This window comes from Macaca nemestrina, chromosome 15 (genome assembly GCF_043159975.1).
Source record: "Macaca nemestrina isolate mMacNem1 chromosome 15, mMacNem.hap1, whole genome shotgun sequence".
Lineage (NCBI taxonomy): Eukaryota > Metazoa > Chordata > Mammalia > Primates > Cercopithecidae > Macaca > Macaca nemestrina.
Window position 1 is genome coordinate 17,328,396 of NC_092139.1, and position 17,060 is coordinate 17,345,455.

The window sequence follows — 17,060 nt, forward strand, 5'->3', positions numbered from 1 at the left end:
ATTGCATCTTTAACCCAAAATAATCTTCTCCCAGAAACCCTCTCAGAAAAACGACAGACAAAATGAATTTACCTAGCAAAAACATGACCAAACTCATGGCATATGCCTCATTACCGCAAAGCCCCTCCTCCACCTTAACTCAGACATGTTTATTTTGTAACCCCTCCCCAACCCCAAGAAGCACTCATAAAATGGGAGAAAATGGGCCGGGAGCAGTGGCCCAAGCCTGTAATCGCAGCACTTTGGGAGGCCAAAGCGGGTGGATCACCCGAGGTCAGGAGTTCAAGACCAGCCTGGCCAACGTGGTGAAACCCCATCTCTACTAAAAATACAAAAATTAGCCCGGCATGGTGGCAAGCGCCGATAATCCCAGCTACTCGGGTGGGGGCTGAGGCACGAAAATCGCTTGAACCTGGGAGGCAGAGGTTGCGGTAAGTCAAGATCACCACTGCACTCCAGCTTGGGCAAAAGTGAGACTCCGTCTCAAAAAAAAAAAAAAAAAAAAGAAAAAAAGGAGAAAATGCCTACACTTTACTGCAGCACTCAATCTCAAAGCTATTCCTGAGAATCCAAACCAACATATAGTCCCCTTGTTTTTCAATCTTTTGAAGTATGAGAAAAAAAGAAGAAAAAGTTAACATATATTTCCAATACTAATTTTCTGCTCTCAGAGCTTTAACTGCTCAATAATGCTAAAAAAAAAAAAAAAATTTATACCAAGGATGCAAACCAAACTGGTACAGGTAATCTCTTCAATCATGATCAACAAGTCCTGTTTTTTTTTTTTGTTTTTTTTTTTGTCCTAGATAGCTTTACAGGGTAACAATTGTATTAAATTGTGACAAATTTGCTGTTGTAGACCAAAAGTCACTGGCCGCTATATGCATTCTAAACTTGCAACAAATTAAAAGTTTTCAAAAGTACTCTACCTCCTCTGGCCAAAGTGTGAAATTAAATAGTTTTTAAAAATGCAGGCTGGCGTGATGGCTTACACCTGTAATCTCAGCAATTTGGGAGACCAAGGCAGGTGGATTACCTGAGGGTGGGAGTTTGAGACAAGCCTGGCCAACATGGTAAACCTTGTCTCTACTAAAAATACAAAAATAGCGGGGCGTGAGGGCGCACGCCTGTAATCCCAGCTACTCAGAAGGCTGAGGCAGGAGAACTGCTTGAACCCAGAGGTTGCAGTGAGCCAAGATCATGCCACTGCACTCCAGGCTGGGCAACAGAGCAAAACTCCATCTCAAAAAAGAAAAAAAACTATCCCTGCCTGCAAAAACAAACCCCAAAGCCATTTATTTTAACCATCAATTTGGGATAGGACAATAGCAGAGTTTTTTAAATCTTACCCTATTGTCCAAACTAAAAATTTATTTTTAAATTATTTTTTAAAAGACTTTTCAATTACAGTACTCCAAGTTAAAAGGAATTATTCCAGAATCATACTGTTAATGCACAAGACTGAATTTTTTTTTTTTTTCTTGCGACAGAGTCTCATTCTGTCGCCCAGGCTGGAGTGCAGTGGCTCAATCTCGGCTCACTGCAACATCTGCCTTCCCAGTTCAAGCCATTCTTCTGCCTCAGCCTACTGAGTAGCTGGGACTGCAGGTGCTCGCCACCACGCCCGGCTAATTTTTGTATTTTTAGCAGTAACAGGGTTTCACCATATTGGCCAGGCTGGTCTCAAACTCCTGACCTCGTGATCCACCTGCCTCGGCCTCCCAAACTGCTGGAATTACAGGCCTGAGCCACTGCGCCCAGCAGGAAGAACTTAATTCATTAAAAAAAAAAAAAAAAAAGAAAGAGAGAAAGAAAGAAAGAAAAGCCACACTTAGCTTTTATCTTTAAGAAACTGCAAGAAACCTTATTTCTTATATCCCTGCAAGAAACCTTATTTCAAAAGACCATCAAGAAGACATTAGTAAGCAACCATTTTTAAACTACTTTTTATTTGCATATCGCCTAGAAAAAGGGTCCCAGGTGCAACAGTACTTCACTCCTTACTGAATTTGAATTTATTTGCTTAGGAGGTGGGTGGCACTTTTTAGAAATAATTTGTATACAAAGAAGGCAATGCACAGCATAATCATTTTCAAAATATAGTGAAATTATTTAATATAATCTTTAACAACCTAGCTCTAATATCACTGAATTTCCTTAACAAATTGTTAGTGTTGGCAAACTGTTAAAACAACGATTCTGAAATATAAAAATATAAATACTGCTATTGATGCTCAAGTCGTTGTACATTTTCAAAGCCTTTGTAGTTAAATACGGTAGAAACATCTCCTATAATTGCTCTAGAAATATTACAGCCTCCTGCTTAGTCCACAATCCCCATCTTCTATGTGGGAAAAGCTGGTATATGCCTCTTTTATTTTAAATGCTGATTGGACAATTAAGTCATTTCTATCTATATATAAAATGCCCCTATAATTTAGGATCATAGGCAATTTAGATTACTGCTCATTTAAATGCAGAACCTGAAGCAACCTCTAGTGACAGGAGCTATAGTGTTCAATATCATTTTACATGTTACAAGCAGAGGCTTCATTTTACATACAAACAATGAACCCTGGCAGAGTTCTTTATCCTAAAGCCCCACAGATTGTTATTTCTTTAACGGTATTAATAGATAAGGTGACATAAAGAGTAAGTTCAGAAGAGCTTTTTCCAATAGCTGTCAACATTTTTTTTAAGAGAGCAAAAACAGTATTCCCACATTTTCTGTTTCTTCTGTTCATTTTATTTCCCTGCTTTTGGTATCCAACAGAAGTGGTTTCAAATGAAAATCTTAAAATAATTATTCCAAAGACCAAGGATATTCTAAAAGCCAATAACAGTCTTCGCCTCTGAGAAGGGGAGGTTTGGCGTGAAAGAGATTTCACTTTTCAGTGTGTTTGTACCTTTCCAATTGGATATCATGCGGTAGAACCGTATTCTTAATGAGCATACATTTAAAATATTTCCAAGAACAAACAATTCACAAACTTACAGGTTTCCATTAACATTTTCGTTTGTGCAGCATTCGCTGAAGACCTAAGCTTTTTATTCCTCCAATCACCTTCTCAACAACCTGCTGCAACAAATACTGAAGCTTTTTTGCAGCCAGGGATCAGTCAGGCAGATCCGAGGCCAGGCATTTAAATCAAAGAGATGCAGCAATCTTACTCAATACTACTACCACTCTCACACGTCTCATTCAACTCCATTTCTAACCACTGCAGCAAGACAGCTGGTACTCTCCTTCCTGTTTCTTTACCGTACAGGCTTAATCACAAAAACAGGTTGGTTTTGAAGCCCTGCTCAAATAACTGCAAAAAGGAAGTCTTCGCATTCGGGAGGGGGGAAAAAAAAGTTTCGACTTCGAGAGAATCTCATAGCTTCCCTGTCATTCCATTTGGGAATCCCAAACTCCTGCTAGTGAGGTAGATGCTCGCTCTCTCACGGCTGCTCTCTCGGTTAACTTTCCCACCCTAGATGCCCTCAAACTGCCTAGGAAGCCACTAAGTCTCCCAACGACCCATGGCTAGTTTTGTTAAGGCAGGTACAAGACAAGCAGTTTATTTAAACCATGACGAACTGAGTCGATGTTCATAAAATAAGAGACGGGGAGCAAAAAAGAGTAGTAATAAAGACAGACAAACCCCAAATTTAATCAACCAACTTCCCACTTGCCATTTCCCAGCCTTCACACCAGAGGTAGTAAAACGCCTTTTTACCGAGAAAACTAAGAACCTACCCGAGCCCAACATGAAAATTCCGCGGACAATTCGTGTTAAAATGTTTTTTAAATGCCCAAGTGCAGGAGGAAACACAGCAACCAAATCTCACCCGGCTGGGAGGCTGGGGTTGGGGGGGGGGTCCCCGCGGCTTCTCCCTCCCGTGCTTCCCAATAGCTGCTAAGGAGCCGGGGCAGTAGGAGGAGGACGCGGGGAGCTTTCAAAAGGGCTGGGGGAGGCAAGAGGAAGAAAAAACTTTACGGACAGAAGGGGAAAGTGGGCCCCTGCAGTCCCCCCGCAAACTCCTCGGGTGACCCCTCCGCGCGGGGACCCCCTCGGATCCCCAAGCCGGCTGCCACCCAGCCTCGTCTCCCATCGACCGCCGCGGGCCGCCCCCCGGGCTGAGGGGAAGCGGCGCGGCCCCGACACCCTGAAACTACCTCAGTGCGTCCCCCGGCCGGCGCGCCCCTCAGTGTCTCGGCAGATCTGAAGCCGCCGGCTCTGGCAGCCTGGGGAACTCGCCCCTCTTCCCTCCGCCTCGCACTCCACGCCCTCGCCTGCCGCCGCCTCCTCCTTTATCTCCACTCACCTCCCGCCGCCATTTTCCTCGCAGCTCAGCTTTAAATCGGAAACTCGCCGCTCAGCCCGCAGCCGCCGCCGCCGCCACCGACTCAGCCGCCGCCGCTGCCGTCGCTGTGGAGGGGCTGAGGCGGCAGCTGAAGTCGCCGCGCGGGGGCCACTGGGATATGTAGTCCCGAGGCCACGCCCAGCACTACCGGTCCCAGGGGGCCTTGCGCGGCCGGCCCAGGGTTCCAGCGTCCCCACCCCACCCTGGCTTCCGCGGCGGAGGGCGTGGCCACGTGGGATCGTGCGGCAGCTTTCGTCCAGCAGAAACTGGGAGCTGCCTCGGGATCCGGAGAACCGGAATGCAGCCCTAGCCCTGCCCTTAATTTTTTTCATATTTGCCTTCGTCCAGTAATACCTAACATTTGTGGAGCGTTTCTGGTATGCCAAGCACGGATCCTCAAAACAAGCATCCCTTAGGGACCATGATCATCCTCATTTTTCAGATGAGCGAACTGAGGCACAAGGTCGGAAGCCACGAGGCTCTTCCTTAGCTGCTGAAGTCGCTGGATGAAATGTTGTTGGGCAGCAGTATATTCACGGTATATTTAGTCCCGAAGTATCATCCCACAGCGTATTTATGACTTACAATAAAGAACAGCGTATTTATGCTTTAAAATGGAGAGATCTGGCAGGCACCCCCTTACCCAAGTGAGGAACTTAGCACCACCAGTAAATGGGTCAGGACTGTTGTTATGTGTCTCCTAATATGATGCAGTGAGGAAAGCATATTGCTACCTCTGTCGTATTCTTGCCACATACACACACACACAAAGCTAACCTTAATCTAACCATGAAAAAATAAACGAATTCAGAATATGGGACATTCTACAAAACATCAAGCCTGGAGTCTTAAAAATATGACAGCATGAAAGAGGTGAAAACCAAACGCAATAGGTGAGACTTGATTGGATTCAGGATGATTTTTTTATGTAAAAAGAATCTGGGGGGCAATTTCAATGTAGACCGTGTGTTAGATAATATTGAATCAGTATTAGATGTGTTGAGTGTGAATAAAATAAAATAATCTGACCACTTACCCCCTCCACGGTCAGCACCACCATTTCCCACCTGGACCGCTGCAGCAGCCTCCTCAGTGTTCTCCCTGCTTCCCTCTTTCCCCTTAGAGACTATACTCAACACAGCAGCCAGAGGGATCCTGATAAGAATCAAGTCAGTTTATGTCCCTCCTGCAAAATTCTTGCAGTAACCTGCAAAGCCCCGTACAGCCTGTCTCTTGCCCTCCCCTTCTCTCTCTAAACTCATCACCTTCTTCTCTTCCACTCACTTCTGTAATTTAGCTACAGTGGACTTCTTGGGCCTCTCCAATGTGCTTAGAACACTCTGGCCTTAAAGATCGTGGACTTGCTATTTCCTCTGCCTAGAACACTATTTTCCCAGAAAATTCAAATAACGCATTCCCTAATCTCCCCACGGTCATTGTCCAAATGTCACTTCTTCAGTGAGGCTTTCCCTAATTGCTCTATTTAACTTCCCGCCCACTCTGATCCCAGCTTTCCCTACTCCTATTCCTTTCTTCCTTTTCAGAGCATGAATTACCATTAAAATCACGATATATTTCTGTTTACTTATGTTATTTAAAATATCTCATTTCCGCCAGGAGCAGTGACTCATGCCTGTAATCCCAGCACTTGGGGAGGCCAAGGCAGGCAGATCACCTGAGGTCGGGAGTTCGAGACCAGCCTGACCAACATGGAGAAACCCGGTCACTACCAAAAATACAAAATTAGCTGAGCATGGTAGCGCATGCCTGTAATCCCAGCTACTCGGGAGGCTGAGGCAAGAGAATTGCTTGAACACGGGAGGCAGAGGTTGCGACGAGCCGAGATGGCACCATTGCACTCAAGCCTGGGCAACAAGAGCGAAACTGTCTCAAAAAAAAATAAAAAATAAAAAATAAAATAAGTAAAAATTTAAAAATTTAAAAATAAAATATCTCATTTCCGGGCCTGGCACGGCGGCTCACACCTGTAATCCCAGCACTTTGGGAGGCCGAGGCGGGCGGATCACCTGAGGTCAGGAGTTCCAGACCAGCCTGGTCAACATAGCGGAAACCCCGTCTCTACTGAAAATACAAAAAATGAGCCGGGTATGGTGGCAGGCGCCTGTAATCACAGCTACTCGGGAGGCTGAGGCAGGAGAATCACTTGAACCCAGGAGGCAGAGGTTGCAGTGAGCCAAGATCATGCCACTGCACTCCAGCCTGGGCCACAAGAGTGGAACTCTGTCTCAAAAAAAAAAAAAAAAAAAATCTCCTTTCCACCAGGGCACAGTGGCTCAGGCCTGTAATCCCAACACTTTGGAAGGCTGAGAGATTGCTTGAGCCCAGGAGTTCAAGACGGGCCTTGGCAATATGCAGAGACCCAGTCTCTACAAAAAATTTTAAAATTAGCTTGGTGTGGTGGCGCCTGCTTGTATTCCCAACTACTCAGGAGGCTGAGGTGGGAGGATTGCCTGAGTAGGGGAGGTCAAGGCTGCAGTGAGCCATGCTTGCACCACTGCACTCCAGCCTGAGCGACAGAGTGAGACTCCATCTCATATATATATATGTGTGTTAAATAAAAATAACAAAATACTGTGTTAGATGCTGAGAACCCAGAGATGAAATGCTCACACCTGTATGGCCTTTTGCCTCAGCAACTGCACCTGTCTCCTAGCTACTCTCCTTGCTTCTCTCCCATTGGTCCTCTATAAGGCACTCCCTATACAGTAGCCAGAGGGATCCTTGAAAAATCATGTATTACATCATGTTACTTCCAACCTAGGCCAGGTGCGGTGGTTCACACCTGTAATTCCAGCACTTTGGGAGGGCGAGGAAGCTGGATCACTTGAGGTCAGGGGTTTGAGGCCAGCCTGACCAACATAGTGAAACCCCGTCTCTACTAAAAATACAAAATTAGCTGGGCATGGTGGTGCACACCTGTAGTCCTAGCTACTTGGGAGGCTGAAGCAGGAGAATCTCTTGAACCTAGGAGGCAGAGGTCGTAGTGAGCTGAGATCGTACCACTGCACTCCAGCCAGGGCAACAAGAGTGAAACTCCATCTCAAAAACAAACAAACAAAAAACAAAAAACTTCCAAACTAGACAGCTTCGAATGGCATCCCATTGCATTTGGGATGAAACTCAGACCCTAGCTGGGTGTGGTGGCCCACACTTCTAATCCTAGCTACTCAGAAAGCTGAGGTGAGAGGATTGCTTGAGCCCGGAAGTTCGAGGCTGCAGTGAGCTATAATTGTGCCAGTGCACTCCAGCCTGGGTGACAGAGTGAGACCCTGACTCCATTAAAAAAAAAACAAACTACTCTGACCCTAATTGATTTGGTCTCTGCTCCCCTCCCTGATCTCAAGTGATATATCTCTCCCTATTTCTCACCCCCTGTCACACTAACATTCCTGAACACACCAAGCACATTCCTGCCTCAGGACCTTGCACCTGTTGTTCCTTTTATCTAGAATTTTCTTTCCTCCTGGCTTGCTCTCTATTGCCATTCAACTCTCTGCTGCAATGTCTCGTCCTCACATAGAACTTCTAAAGCACTAAACACACACACAGACACGAACACAGTCATATTACCCTGCTTTGTCTTCATAATGATTCATACCATATACCATCTGAATTTTTTTTTTTTTTTTGAGACGGAGTCTCGCTCTGTGGGCCAGGCTGGAGTGCAGTGGCGCGATCTCGGCTCACCGCAAGCTCCACCTCCCGGGTTCACGCCATTCTCCTGCCTCAGCCTCCCGAGTAGCTGGGACTACAGGCGCCCGGCACCACGCCCGGCTAGTTTTTTGTATTTTCAGTAGAGACGGGGTTTCACTGTGTTAGCCAGGAAGGTCTCCATCTCCTGGCCTCGTGATCCGCCCACCTTGGCCTCCCAAAGTGCTGGGATTACAGGCACGAGCCATGGCGCCCGGCCACCATCTGAATTTTTTTAGAATTTTTTTTTTTCTTTTTTTTTTTTTTGAGATGGAGTTTTGTTCTTGTGGTCCAGGCTGGAGTGCAGCGGTACAATCATGGCTCACTGCAACCTCCGCCTCCCAGGTTCAAGCAATTCTCCTGCCTCACCTCCCAAGTAGCTGGGATTACAAGGAATGCGCCACCATGCCTGGCTAATTTTTGTATTTTTAGTAGAGACAGGATTTTACCACTTTGGCCAGGCTGGTCTTAAACTCCTGACCTCAGGTGATCCGCCCGCCTTGGTCCCTCCAAGTGCTGGGATTACAGGTGTGAGCCACCACGCCTGGCCATACTTGAACATCTTATCTGAAACCAGCAGTAGATCTGGAGAAGATCAATCATTTTATCCTGTCCTCTCATTACCCTATTCCAAGATTCAAATTCCAAAAAGTAATCTATTCAATTGATCTAGCTTGGGTCATATGTTTTATATGAAAGGAACTCCAGACAGGTAACAATGGTAACTAGCCTGCTTGCAAATTACTCTCAAATGATTTAGGGAGAAGAAATGCACACACACAGGAGAGAGAGTACAGGTGAGCAAATGTGGCAAAATATGATCAATTAGTACATTTAGGTTTAGGGTACATAGGTTTGTTTTTTGGGGGTTTTTTTGTTTTTGTTTTGTTTTGTTTTTTTGAGGTGGAGTCTCACACTGTCGCCCAGGCTGGGGTGCAGTGGTGTGATCTCTGCTCACTACAACATCTGCCTCCCAGGTTTAAGTGATTCTCCTGCCTCAGCCTCCCGAGTAGCTGGGATTACAGGTGCCTGCCACCAGGCCCGGCTAATTTTTTGTATTTTTAGTAGAGACGGGGTTTCACTATGTTGGCCAGGCTGGTCTTGAACTCCTGACCTTGTGATCCACCCGCCTCGGCCTCCCAAAGTGCTGGGATTACAGACATGAGCCACCTTGCCCAGCCTTTGTTTTTATTTTTTTGAGATGGAATCTCGCTCTGTCACCCCGGCTGGAGTGTAATGGCACAATCTTGGCTCACTGCAACCTCTGCCTCCTGGGTTCAAGTGATTCTCTTGCCTCAGACTCCCAAGTAGCTGGGATTACAGGCGTGCACCACCACGCCAGGCAAATTTTGTTTTTAGTGGAGACGGGGTTTCACCATGTTGGCCAGGCTGGTCTCAAACTCCTGACCTGAAGCAATCCGCCCGCCTCAGCCTCTGGGAAAGTGCTGGGATTACAGAAGTGAGACACCGTGCCTGGCTGATTTTTTTTTTTTTTTTTTTTTGAGACAGGGTCTCACTCTGCCACCCAAGCTGTAGTGCAGTGGCATGATCACGGCTCACTGCAGCCTGGACCTTTTGGGCTCAAGTCATTTTCCTGCCTCAGTTTCTGTCCCTACCGCTGTCTCCCACATTCTCCCCTCTTTCATTGTGTGAGATATAGCGAGATACCCTAGTGCTTAAGAGTGTGGGCTTTCCAGGAGTTCAAGACCAGCCTGGGCAACAAAGTGAGACCCCTGTCTCTACAAAATTAGAAAAATGATGGCCAGGCGCAGTGGCTCTGCCTGTAATCCCAGCACTTTGGGAGGGCCAGGTGGGCAGATCACTCGATCTCAGGAGTTTGAGACCAGCCTAGGCAACATGGCAAAACCCTGCCTCTACCAAAAAAAAAAGCAATTAGCCGGGTGTGGTGGCATGCGCCTGTAGTCTCCCAGCTACTCAAGAAGCTGAGGCGGGAGGATCACCTGAGCCAAGGAGGTTAAGGCTTCAGTAAGCCGAGATCGCGGGGCTCACTGTCTCAAAAATACATACATACATACATACATACATACATAAATTAACCAAGTATGGTGGTGTGCACCTGTAGTCTCAGCTACTGGAAGGCTGAAGCAGGAGGCTCACTAGAGCCCAGGAGGTCAAGGTGATAATACTCCACCCTGGAGTCTAAAAAAAAGAGAGAAAAAAGAAAATGTGGGCTTTGACACTCACTACCTAACCTGCTAAGCTGGTTCTGCTACTTACAAAGCTGTGTGATAGTGGATGGTTACTTGAACTTTCTGTGCCTCCATTTCCTAAAGTGAGAACACTGATAATGATAATAATAACAACAACAATAATGCTTATGTCATAGGGTATTAGGATTAAATAGAACAAGATAGTGAAAGCTCTAAAAGCAGTGTCAAGCACAGAGCACTCAAATGTTAATAATGATAATGTATGGCAGTTCCAAACTTGCTTTGTAGGGGTTAATATCCAAGGGTTAGTAACAATGTTCTCCTCCCTCACCCCACACCACATTTTGCTTCATTATAGTAATTACAGTGTGAAATTTCCCTGCAAGTGAAAATAGATTCCTTGGGTAGAAGCCTAAACCCTGCACATGCCTAAAACTCTGTTTCAAAATACCTAATCTGAAAACGAACTGGCACAGCCCCAAGCTCCACCCTCAGACTGTACTCTGAACCATTTTCTCCCTGGGAAGGACACACAAATGAGGGGGAAAGAGCAGAAGAGAGAGATCAAAAAATGCAATTTAGGGTAAACAAATACTTGACTTCTTGTTTTGCTTAAAAAAGGAGAAAAACACCCCCGAGAAGAATCATATTTAAGGCAAATTTTTGGTGGTAAAGAGCAGCCTGAGCTTTACAACCCAGAGTCGCCTTGTTCATGCCTCTTCCTTTAAACTCAAATCAGGGTTTGGCGACCTGTGATTTTTGTGCCAGAGATGACACATGAGCCCGTTGGAATTGGCACCTGGCCTGACTGCAACAGACTTGTCCTGCTCCACAACCTGCAAATGACTCTGCAGCTGGAAGAATTTGAAGCCCAGCTCATTTTTGTTTTGTTTTTTCTTTCTAGACTTACATATTAAACATATTTGCTTTGGAAGAAAAAATCACTTGCTATCAAATGCTTTAAAAGCACCCATTGTAAGAGGGCTAAAATAAAAATAAGCGCTATGCTCATGTTGGCAGCACTTACACTAAAATTGAAACAATACAGAGAAGATTAGCATGGTCCCTGCACAAGAATGACACGCAAATTTTGTAAAGCATTCCAGTTTTGGGGTTTTGTTTGTTTGTTTGTTTGTTTTTTGAGACGGAGTTTCGCTCTTGTTGCCCAGGCCGGAGTGCAATGGCGCCATCTCGGCTCACTGCAACCTCTGCCTCCCGGGTTCAAGCCATTCTCCTGCCTCTGCCTCCCAAGTAGCTGGGATTACAGCCGCCCGCCACCACGCCTAGCTAATTTTTTGTATTTTTAATGGACATGGGATTTCATCATGTTGGCCAGGCTGGTCTTCAAATCCTGACCTCAGGTTATCCGCCTGCCTCAGCCTCCCAAAATGCTGGGATTACAGGCGTGAGCCACCGCGCCCAACCCCAGTGTTTTTGTTTTGTTTTGTTTTGATTTTTTAAGTGTTAACAACAATGTAGAGAAATTGAACCATTTGTACACTGTTGGTGGGACTGTAAAATGGTACGCCATTTTGGAAAATTATTGGGCAGTTCTCCAAAGTGTTAAACAAACAATTGCCATATGACCCATCAATTATACCCCTAAGTATATACCCAAGAGAATTGAAAACATATGTCCATGCAAAATCCTGCACAGTAACATCCTTAACAGATTTGCAATGTAATTGATTGATAATAGCCACAGGGTTTTCATTTTTATTTTTTTAAAGCTAGAATCTTAACTTACCTTACACATTCACCTCTGGCATAGATACTGTTTTCATGCTGCAACATGTCTACTCCTTCCATGTTCCTACTCTGTAAGTACTAAATCATTGGAAGAGGGTTTAGCCTCTCAAATAAGCTTACTGTCATCACTTTAAAACACTCTTTTTTTTTTTTTTTTTTTTTTTGACAGAATTTCACTCTGGTCGCCCAGGCTGGAGTGCCATGGCGCAGTCTTGGCTCACTGCAACCTCCATCTCCCGGGTTCAAGCAATTCTCCTGCCTCAGCCTCCCAAGCAGCTGAAATTACAGGCACCCACCACCATGCCCGGCTAATTTTTGTATTTTTAGTAGAGATGGGGTTCCACCATGTTGGCCAGGTTGGTCTTGAACTCCTGACCTCTGGTGATCTGCCCGCCTCGGCCTCCCAAAGTGCTGGGATTGCAGGCGTGAGCCACCGCACCTGCCCTCCAAATTCATGTTTTAAAAAAGGAAGTGTTTTATTCCAGAGCTGGAATCAGCCAACCTCTATATGATGGGATACCATGAGTCAGCCAAACTCTATATGATGGGATACCATGTAGCCAGTGAAACATTATGAAGCTGCTTAACATTCAGCAGTTAAAAAAGATCTCCTAGGCCGGGCGCGGTGGCTCAAGCCTGTAATCCCAGCACTTTGGGAGGCCGAGGCGGGTGGATCACGAGGTCAGGAGATCGAGACCATCCTGGCTAACATGGTGAAACCCCATCTCTACTAAAAATACAAAAAACTAGCCGGGCGTGGTGGCGGGCGCCTGTAGTCCCAGCTACTCGGGAGGCTGAGGCAGGAGAATGGCGTGAACCCAGGAGACAGAGCTTGCAGTGAGCCGAGATCGTGCCACTGCACCCCAGCCTGGGCGACACAGCGAGACTCCGTCTCAAAAAAAAAAAAAAAAAAAGATCTCCCAAATACTTTACTTTTTTAAAAAGTTGTGGATGCATTGTAGGTGTCTATATCAATGGAATACATAGGATGTTTTGTTACAGGCATGCAATGTGAAATAAGCACATCACAGAGAATGGGGTCCAGACATTTTAAGTTAAAAAAAAAAAAAAAGGTAAAGCAGTGTGTACAACGGGCCTTTCTTTGTGTTACAAAAATATATATATATAGGCCAGACACAGTGGCTCACACCTGTAATCACAGCACTTTGGGAGGCCGAGGCGGGCGGATCACCTGAGATCAGGAGTTCAAGATCAAAACTTAGCCAGCCATCTTAAAAAAAAAAAAAGGCCAGGCACAGTGGCTCACACCTGTAATCCTAGCACTTTGGGAGGCCAAAGTGGGCAGATCACGAGGTCAGGAGATCAAGACCATCCTGACTAACACAGTGAAAACCCATCTCTATTAAAAATACAAAAAAATTAGCAGGGCGTGGTGGCGGGCGCCTATAGTCACAGCTCTTTTGGAGGCTGAGGCAGGAGAATGATGTGAACCTGGAAGGTAGAGCTTGCAGTGAGCTGAGATGGCGCCACTGCACTCCAGCCTGGGCAACAAGAGCAAAACTCCATCTCAAAAAAAAGAAAGAAATACAAGTGTCAATACTGAATCACAATGTGAAATATATTTGTTGCTGTCTGTGATTCAGTCAAAGGCTTGAAGACACTGAGCTAGGAGGGTGAGTCTTTGGCCCCCACATTCTTTTTCATGACCTCAAACCTCTGGGCCAGGCTTGGTATATGATCTGCAATCCCAATTCGTCTCAAGGGTAAAGTCAAGAGAGAAGTACTGCCAGTGGGAAGGCCATGGCTTCTGAGGTGTCGTTTCTGAGGAACTGACTTAACCCTTGCCTTTTCCTAGAGACAGATAAATGTGAGGAGTTGCCATTCTTCAGCAAATATCTTCCCACCTTGGCTTAGGAGCTATTACATTTTCTCTCTTTTTTTTTTTTTTTTTTTTTTGAGATGGAGTTTTGCTCTTGTTGTCCAGGAGGGAGTGCAATGACACAATCTCGGCTTACCGCAACCTCTGCCTCCCGGGTTCAAGCAATTCCCCTGCCTCAGCCTCCCGAGTAACTGGGATTACAGGCGTCCACCACCACGCCCGGCTAATTTTGTATTTTTAGTAGAGACGGGGTTTCTCCATGTTGGTCAGGCTGGGCTCAAACTCCTGACCTCAGGTGATCCACCCGCCTTGGCCTCCCAAAGTGCTGGGATTACAGGAGTAAGCCACCACTCCCAGCCCATTTTCTTTTTCTTTGACAGAGTCTTGCCCTGTCACCCAGACTGGAGTGCAGTGTTATGCAATCTCGGCTCACTGTAACCTCCGTCTCCCAGGTTCAAGTGATTCTCATGCCTCAGCCTCCTGAGTAGCTGGGATTAAAGGCGTGTGCCAGTATACATGGTTAATTTTTGTTTCACCATGTTTGCCAGGCTGGTAAGGAACTACTGACCTCAGGTGATCTGCCTGCCTCAGCCTCCCAAAATGCTGGGATTACAGGCATGAGCCACCATGCCCAGCCAACATTTTCTTTCCTTTCCTCCTCTTTTCCTCTTTCCTTTCTTTTTTCCTCCTTCCTTTTATTTTATATTATTTATTAATTTTTTATTTTTATTTTTTTGAGACAGAATCTCAGTTTGTCACCCAGGCTGGAGTGCAGTGGTACAATCTTGACTCACTACAACCTCCACCTCCCGGGCTCAAGCGATTCTCCTGCCTCAGCCTCTCGAGTAACTGGGATTACAGGCACATGCCACCATACCCAGCTAATTTTTGTATTTTTAGTAGAGATGGGGTTTCACCATGTTGCCCAGGCTGGTCTTGAACTCCTGACCTCAGGTGATCCACCCGCCTCAGCCTCCCAAAGTACTGGGATTACAGGCGTGAGCCACCACGCCTGGCCCTTTTTTTATTGTATTAGAGACAAGGTCTCACTCCATCACCCAGGCTGGAGTACAGTGGTACAATCATAGCTCACTGCAGCTCAAACTATTCCACTGCTTCTCAGGCTCCTGAGTAGCTGAGACTACAGGTGCATACCACCACGCAGAGCTAATTTTTAAAATTGTTTGTAGAGACAAGATCTCACTATGTTGCTCAGGCTGGTCTTGAACTCTTGGCCTGAAGTGATCTTTCCACCTTGGCCTCCCAAACTGCTGCTCACACTTTGATTACAGGCGTCAGCCACTGCACCCAGCCTCTTCATTTATTTTTAACTTCTACAAAGGAAATGAGATATAAGTCCCTCAGCCACTCACTTCCTCTTCCAGAGGAGCCACCATTGCCAGTTTCTTAGGTATTATTTAAGAGATGCATTTACAAATAAACACACACACACACACACACACACACACACACACACATTTATATACATTCTTTTTTTTTTTTTTCTGAGATGGAGTCTCCCTCTGTCACCCAGGCTGGAGTACAGTGGCGTGATCTCGGCTCACTGTAATCTCTGCCTCCCGGGTTCAAGCAATTCTCCTGACTCAACCTCCCAAGTAGCTGGGATTACAGGCGTGTACCACCATGCCCAGCTAATTTTTTGTATTTTCAGTAGAGATGGGCTTTCACCATGTTGGCCAAGCTGGTCTTGAACTCCTGACCTCAAGTGATCCACCTGCCTCGGCCTCCCAAAATGTCAGGATTACAGGCATGAGCCACTGCGTCTGGCCTATATATATACATTTTTGTAACACAAAAAAGGCCCATTATACACACTGCTTTACCTCTTTTTTTTTTTTTTTTTAACTTAAAGTATCCGGACCCCATTCTCCATGATGTGCTTATTTCACATTGCATGCCTATAATGACATCCTATGTACCCCATTGATATATACACCTACAATGTATCCACAACTTTTTTAAAAAGTAAAAGTATCTGGGATCTTTTTTAACTGCTGAGTGTTAAGCAGCTTCATAATGTTTCACTGGTTACATGGTATCCCATCATATAGAGTTTCAGGGGCATTTAAAGGTTGGCTGACTCTATCCCTGGAATAAAACACTTCCTTTTTTAAAAAATGAATTTGGGGGTTAGGTGCAGTGGCTCACGCCTGTAATCCCAGACTTAGGGAGGCCGAGGCAGGTGGATCACCTGAGGTCAAGAGTTTGAGACCAGCCTGACCAACATGGTGGAACCCCTGTCTCTACTAAAAATATAAAAATTAGCCAGGCGTGGTGGCAGGTGTCTGTAATTTCAGCTACTTGGGAGGCTGAAGCAGGAGAATTGCTTGAACCCCGGGAGGCAGAGGTTGCAGTGAGCCAAGACCATGCCATTGCACTCCAGCCTGGGCAACAAGAGCAAAACTCCGTCTCAAAAAAAAAAAAAAGAAATAGTGTTTTAAAGTGATGACAGTAATCATTATTCCAATGATTTAGTGTTTACAGAGTAGGAACATGGAAGGAGGAGACATGTTGGGGCATGAAAACAGTATCTATGCCAGGGGTGAATGTATAAGGCAAGTTAAGATTCTAACTTTAAAAAAATAAAAATAGGCCAGGGGTGGTGGCTTACACCTGTAATCCCAGCACTTTGGGAGGCCGAGGCAGGTGGATCACCTGAGGTCGGGAGTTCAAGACCAGCCTGACCAACATGGAGAAACCCCGTCTCTACTAAAAATACAAAATTAGCCAGGGTGGTGGCGCATGCCTGTAATCCCAGCTACTCCGGAGGCTGAGGCAGAATTGCGTGAACTCGAGAGGTAGAGGTTGTGGTGAGCCGAGATCACGCCATTGCACGGCAGCCTAGGCAAAAAGAGGGAAACTCCGTTTCAAAAAATATATATATATAAATATAATATATATATATATATATATATAAAACCTTCTGGGTTGATCAATCAACTACATTGCAAACCTGTTAAGGATGTTACTGTACACGTCAGTCATGATGTCTGCCCTACTTACCCACAGACCCTTCTAAAGACAGGGCAGAAGTCACCTTCTTTGGTACCATGTGACTGGCAACTTCTGCTCACACCACAGCTGATTGAGTCAGACATGGGCATCAGCCCCAGGGGCAGCCAATGCATGGGCAGGGCAAGTGATTTATGAGATGGCTGGACCCAGAATATCTGGCCCAACAGGAACCAGGTTGACCTGTGAGATGGCCACTTGGGATG

General features: G+C 45.7%; 1 protein-coding gene and 1 non-coding gene across 3 annotated transcripts in view; one reads left to right on the forward strand and one right to left on the reverse strand.

Annotated features, from left to right (window-relative positions):
• Nucleotides 1–4,440, reverse strand: part of LOC105496496 (nuclear receptor coactivator 3) — a 157,506-nt gene extending 153,066 nt beyond the window's left edge. Inside the window, exon 1 of one of the 2 annotated variants that reach the window (XM_011766997.2) lies at nucleotides 4,312–4,440. The gene's annotated coding sequence lies outside the window, so the exon portion shown is untranslated. The remainder of the gene's footprint in view (nucleotides 1–4,311) is intronic. The other variant, XM_011767001.3, reaches the window with a different exon arrangement.
• A 6,796-nt stretch (nucleotides 4,441–11,236) lies between these two features.
• On the forward strand, nucleotides 11,237–11,344 carry LOC112429279 (U6 spliceosomal RNA). The gene has a single exon (XR_003021471.1). It is a non-coding gene; the product is annotated as a U6 spliceosomal RNA (small nuclear RNA).
• Nucleotides 11,345–17,060: the final 5,716 nt, after the last annotated feature.